The sequence below is a fragment of the Pungitius pungitius genome, chromosome 8 (genome assembly GCF_949316345.1).
Source record: "Pungitius pungitius chromosome 8, fPunPun2.1, whole genome shotgun sequence".
Taxonomy (NCBI): Eukaryota; Metazoa; Chordata; class Actinopteri; order Perciformes; family Gasterosteidae; genus Pungitius; species Pungitius pungitius.
In genome coordinates, this window is record NC_084907.1 from 7,248,673 (window position 1) to 7,255,986 (window position 7,314).

The window sequence follows — 7,314 nt, forward strand, 5'->3', positions numbered from 1 at the left end:
TACCTCAATTTATGAATATTATAATAAGGCAACAAACATTATCGTTGTCGGTTGTAGCTATTATAAAGTCTGAGTGTCAGGTTGTCATTTGTCAAATTGTCACTTAAAAGTTACTACAATGGCCACTCAGTTGGCTAAAGTAAAATAACACAGCATAAGCTATTTTGCACTGTTTTTGTAGCTAGCAGAGTTGAGAGTTCACTTATTCAATTGCAACTTGGGATATTATATATATTATATATTCTAATGTAACCATTTAAAACTCATAACGTCGACGGCCCTTCTTCTCTAGAAAAAAACTTAAATGATGCCATTTGATTATTTTAATTATTACTCGCCCACAACGAGTTACACGTTAGAAGAGGTCGCTAATGTATGTTATTTAGGGGTTAAAAACCCGCTTCGCATTTTGAAAGCTGTATATTCAAATAACTAGATATTTTCTAATGTTTCATCTGAATTTCCAATATCATCAATATGCAATATTACGGCAAGTGAATACTCTAAATTGTATATATATATATCAGGACGTTTTGTGTGAGTAATTTGTTTGTATAGGTTTTTTATGGTTTGGTGTCATATTAAAGAGGGGTTTGTGCTCTTTAAAGGGATAGTTCACCCAAAAATGAAAATTGTGTCATCATTTATTCACCCCCAAGTTGTTTCAAACATGTATGAATTTCTTTATTCTGCTAAACAAAAATATATATTTTGAAGAATGTCGGTAATAAGGATAGCAAGGATAGTGTACTGGTTGGTGGTTGTGTATGACCGATTGTGGTGGGCCGGTCTGAGCAAAAATGCCAGGGCCCTTTTTTTGTCCCAGTCCAGCCCTGTTTATTGCTGTCAGATTTGTTACTATTTTGAAAAAACTAAGCCTTAAGTCATCACTGATTGCGCCCATGTTAGTTCCACCTCAAAGCCAGATTTTAGGGAAGCTTCTCAATTGCACAGAGACATTTAATTTCCAAGAGAAAAACATTCAATTCCTATTTCAAGGAAGAGTATCCCCAGTTACAGCGAGGCTGAATGCATGTACCAACAAGAGGTGGACTCACTAACAAGAGTCACACTTTTGCACCAACAAAGCGCTCAGGACAAGGAAGCTGCAGAGATGGGATGTGCTTTACCCAGATGTTAGTGTAGTGCTGGACAGACAAATTCCTGATTGGTGTTACAAGAAGATATTGTCAGCACTTGTTATATTTATCTCTTTCTTCTACTTGTAAAAAGGGAAAATCTAGAATGTGAAATGATGCCATGACCACCATGTTTCCCTGTTGACATGTTGTGTTTTCTTGCCACTCTTCTATTAAGGCTGGATTTATGGACTACATGGTTACTTGTTGTCCCGTGCACAGATTCTGTCCACAAGTTACCATGGGACTCCTGGTTGCTGCTTTATCAAGGACATCACAGTGTCCTCAAGATAAATGTGACCTTTGACTTTGGTGATGATAGAGGAACTAACTCAAGTGTACAACTAAAGAGTATACTCATTTCAAAAGGTGTCTCTCTGCCACTAGAGACAACCTGTCCAAACATTATTTTCTTCTGCTAAATTACATTGCAGTGTCACTAAACTGCAAACGTATATATATATCGAGTGATATGTTTATTCTCTCAGTTCACGGTCACACTTTAACAGTTTTAAAACGTAAAAACCCTCCTCCCAAACAAGCTTCAGCAGACTACTGTTATAGATGATACAGACTGGATATAGATTTTCTGTAACAGTGTCATGGTGGTGTGTCCAACATGCTTAAGAGCAGGTAGTCTGCTGCAATGGTTCCCAACCCAATTCTATCCTGACGTTGTGCATCTGTCCACAGCCCCAGAGGTCACTCTGAGGGTCACATGAAAGGTAACATTGTAGAATTTAAATTTTAAATTTAAATTTATATTGTTCTTATCTAGCAAGAACAAATGTAAAACATTGTAGATGTGGTAGAAGTATTCTAGAGTCAAAATGTCTGAATGCCATACAAGTCATTTTGGACACCGGCGGCGGGTATGGAAGTAAATCTGTGCCATCGGGGGTTGAAATAAAAAGTTGATTGAATTTCTAGCACTGAATATTTATGCATTGAAATTATGTACCTGAATGTTTTTCAACATTAAAACACCGCAAAAAAATTCAACCTAAAAAAAAAAAATGTTGAAATATTCGAAATGGAGGCTACAATATTCAACCGCAAAAAATTCAACCTTGGCACACCAATATGCGGAGGCTACAATATTCAACCCAAATAAATTCAACCTTGGCACACCAACATCCGGGACACTAAGGTAGAGCAATCGATTCTAGATTCAAGATCAGTAGCGTGCGTCAAGCTGAAGGAGCGAGCACCCAAAACACCTTTGGCTTCGGATTGTATCCATGTCCAATAATAACGGGACTTTAACTCTTCTTCATGCCATCAGTGTGGCAACGTATGAAGAAATACATAAAAGAACATATAATGTTCACCCTAAACCAAAACGTTTGCTTGCCACTGACGATATACAACTCTATTAAATTATACAAATCAACTGAAATCGATTAAGCTCGGTTGGCCGAGTGGGTAGCACAGCCGCTCTGTGGCACTACGTTATTTTGCGCGACACGGTTCGAATCCCGGTTGTGTCGGACTTTTAATAAATGTTCTTTTATGTATTTCTTCATACGTGGCAGTGACGTAGTGCTCACTTATACAATCGTAATCGCTGCAATGGATATGGGATGCATTTTTGAACATTTTCAGAACAATATGTTTGCAAATGTGTGACGACTCAAGTGACGGAGGCAGACAACACCTGCCTGCCGGGGGGAAACAAACACGCACCCGTAGCCAAACCAGTAGGTTCAAAAACCAGTAGGCACGTAACACCGGGGGAAAACAAACACGCACCCGTAGCCAAACCAGTAGTTCAAAAACCAGTAGGCACGTAACACCGTCACTGAAAAATGGGTTCTCGTTTCAGACTTTACGAGCAAATACAGGATCCCTTTGAGATAAATTCTAAAGCCTCGCATTAAGACGTACATCCCTTTATGTAAGACTCTGCGCTACTTGCAGGTCGCTGTGTTGTGCCAGATCCTCAATAAAGTTTACCCATGGTCATGAAGACTCATTTAACGTTACGTGGACTTTGAATGTCGCTTAATACCCAACTGAGATCGGCTTGTGCCGCTGTGAAAAAGGATCCTTCCACCGACGCTACTGCGGTTATTCCTGCATGTCCTGTCGGGTTTATGCGTCTGCACGCTCCGTTAAAGCCGCTGCCGCTGCCCCCCCCCCCCCCCCCCCCCACTACGATACAGCGGCTCATCTGCCTCTTCAAGCGCGTTCCTGGTTTTCAAAACTCCGCCAATCACTCCTAACAGCTTGTCGAAGGATCTCAGCATCATTAAATGAATTCAAAACTAGAAGAAGAGGCGTATTGTGAGCGGCTGTACGCTCTCGTTTAACTTCCGCTTAGTTCATGTCCAACACAGTCTGTTAATGTACAAATGTCAGCTGTCTATTACGGAATCTTACAGACACAAACCACACTGATGACATGAAGAAGAGTTAAAGCCCCGTTATTATTGGACATGGATACAATCCGAAGCTGAAGGTGTTTTGGGTGCTCGCTCCTTTAGCTTGACGCACGCTACTGATCTTGAATCTAGAATCGATTGCTCCTCCTTAGTGTCCCGGATGTTGGTGTGCCAAGGTTGAATTTATTTGGGTTGAATATTGTAGCCTCCGCATATTGGTGTGCCAAGGTTGAATTTTTTGCGGTTGAATATTGTAGCCTCCATTTAGAATATTTCAACATTTTTTTTTTTTAGGTTGAATTTTTTTGCGGTGTTTTAATGTTGAAAAACATTCAGGTACATAATTTCAATGCATAAATATTCAGTGCTAGAAATTCAATCAACTTTTTATTTCAACCCCCGATGGCACAGATTTACTTCCATAGCGGGCCGCAAGTTCGACATATGTGACCAAGATAAATAATATGGACAGTTCAATATAATTAAATCTATGGTTTAAATACACGTATTCTGCCATATACTGGTGGAGATGTGAACCCGTTTACTCTGTGTCTCATTAAACTGTCTCTCTACGGTCACTGAAGCAACACAATACGTGGACAATAAATATCAGAGCCAAGAGCAGCGAATGTGCATGTAGTAAACTACTGCTGCTAACACATCCCATAGGACCATTATTATATATATATTTTTTTTATCAATGTATTCACTTTTCTCATAATGTTACTTTGGTAACCGCTGGCACCGCAGACGGGTTTCTAGCATACAAACATTGCATTGATTCTTACTGTGAAAATGTACGTATTTCCGGTTTAGCGGCTAAGCTCCGTATTTTCGTTTTATGGAAAAACACACAAGAGGGATAAACGGAGTGAAAAGTTGTCAGTTGGTCTCCTTTTTTGGTTCTAAACGAAAAAAACGGCCGCCGACTTCCGTTTCACCGTTTTGGATTAAAAACTAAAAACGAGAAACGAGTGTTTTGGTTTTCTAGTTTTTATGGTAAAAGGGACGATCAAAAGGTTCGCTGGAAATGTACAAGTTACACACAGTCACAGTTGTCATGTCAACAGCCCTTAACAAGGACAACACAATTTGATTAATTTGTATTTATTCATATCAATATAACAATTCAATTCATTTTATTTTGTATAGCCCAAAATCGCAAATTAGAAATTTGCCTCAGAGGGCTTTACAGTCTGTACACATGCAACATCCTCTTTCCCGAAACCCTCACATCGGCACAGGAAAAACTCCCCAAAATATGAAAAAACCCTTCAATGGGGAAAAAAGGCAAGAAACCTTAGGGAGAACGTCAGAGAAGGGATCCCTCTCCCGGGATGGACAGACTGCAATGGATGTCATGTGTACTGTAATGGCAAAATATAATGATGCCATAATGTTTTATTAGATTAATGTCTAAAACCAATCGTGACTTTAATTCTGAGGAAGTTCCAAGACACCAGCTGTGTGGGAACTATCTGAGCAGAAGAATCTCAGAGCACCTCTCCTCTTTGATCCCATTTGTCTTTGCATAACACCGCTGCGTGTAGGAAGGAGAAGGTGTAGATTTCTTTGGCTATTGTCCTAGATCTAATCAAACATCTGTTGTAAGCACCTTGAGTTTCCCTTCAGGTCTCGGACCTCCTTGCCTGTCTCAAACTCTTTAGCATAACAAAACCAAGGTGTTAACCCTGCCAATGTATAAATATAGCCGTGTTCCTCTCAAACATTAAGAAGAAGCTTGCCACTGCCTGTCAATGTATAGCTGTTGCAGACCTCTCCTTCCTTGCAAGAAATAAACAGAAAATGCAACTTTGATTCACAAGAGACTTTACAACTGATTCCCGATTGCCTGAGAAAATCTTCCACAACAATTTGGTGTGAGAAGTGGGATCGTTTGAAGCTCTGTCGGGACTCCAAGGACGTCCGGGAAGAGGCCTCTTCAGGATCCACAAAAAAGCGATTCTGCCCCAAACCTCATCAGACTCAGAGAGAGGGGACCGGCGACCGAAAGAGACCTGATTAACTTCACAACGATCCAACTGAAAGAAGTAATTTCCTCATATCGGGTGAGAAGTTGATAGTCTAAATTTAATTCTAAAAACGTGGTAACAGATTACGAAGACGCAAATGTAGAACTTCGTAATAGTAGGAGTAAAACTAGAGGAATAAACTAATTCTATTTATTTATGTGGTCTCTTGACAATCATAGGTTGTCTTTTCCGGGTATTTAAAAATGTATATGAATTCATAAAAGTAATTGTAAAGTGTTTATTTCTGATTCATCATCATCCAAAATGTATTTTTACTGAGGAAGAGAGGATCGATTTGCGAACGATTGTATTTAGATTTAACACTCTGAAGTCGTATAATTGTGGCCTTGAACCAAAAGGGCAATATATGGTTTGGGTAATCATAATTGTGAACAGGAAGACAAGGAACGGTATCATATTTCAGATAATAAAACAAGTGGTTATAAGATAATAATTGTCTGAAAACCGGTATTCACGACCTTTGACATATATTTATAAATCGATACTCTCGGTTAGGGTTTAGCTTGCGTTTTCCCAGGGTAAAAGAAATTCAGGACTTATAGTGACGGCTATATTTTAAGGAGTAAGTATACTTATACCACTTCAAGGAAATGGGTGGTACACAAGGTAAAAATATAAAGGAAACGAGTTCTCCCGAGGGACCCATTGTGGATGTGATGAGACAGAAAAATGTAGATAAGAATTATTATGTTGCGTCACGACCACAGTGTCTGACAAACCAGATTCAAAGGTTTCTGAACAAGATGACCGATGTTTTTTTTTTCTCTACCATGTGTCCGAGTCTCACAGATGCTGGAGGCCCTCTTATCATCACGTTTGCCAAAACCGTACTGTCGTGAACGCAAAGCAAGGACCAGACTTGAGACTTTAATCAAAGCAATATGACAATGTTTATTTGTGACAGGAGTATTCAGTCCTGCAGTCATACGTGCACGGACTTGTTTCAATCTGTCTAGCAACAGCAATGAAAGGGCGCTTAATACAAAGTGCGCTCGGAATATATAGTCCCTTAGTTAAGCTGCTCTAGGCTTAGACTGCCGGGGGACTTCTTAGGACACACCGAGCCCCTCTCTCACACTCTCACTCCACAATCATCCATGTTTTATTAATGTACATCACTAATTAAGCTTCTTTCCGGGAGTTTTTTGTGCTTTCTCGCCTAGCAGGTCTCCGTGGATCATAGTTTCGTGCGGACCCCGGTTCTGACTCCTGGCATGGCTCTGCTGACACCTGCTGCTGCCATCATCATTACTTTAAATATGATTCATATTACTGTCATCAAAAACCAACATCTTTCTGCTCTCCCTCCCCACAGAAGCCTCTGTGGATGGTGGTTCTATCTGATGGAGGTTGTCCCCGCAGTGGTCCTGCCGTACACCTGTTCAGCTTTGAAAGTCACAATAGTGGTCAAAACGTAGTTGAGTGAATCAGGTTGTAAAACTAAACTTAATCCTTCATTCCATAATGATAATGATGAAAAAAGGTCATTTGCTTGATAGAAACAGTGTAAGCTAAAGCATTCCTCTTACAGTCCGTTTTAGCTGTTTTCTCCTTCTGAAAAGCTTTGTAAATAAACATAAGAGTAGTCAAAACGTAGTTGAGTGAATCGGGTTCTAAAACTAAACCTAATCATTCATACCACAATGATGAAAAAAGGTAATTTACTTGATATAAACAGTGTAAGCTAAAGCATTCCTCTTACAGTCCGTTTTAACTGTTTTCTCCTTCCACAAAATC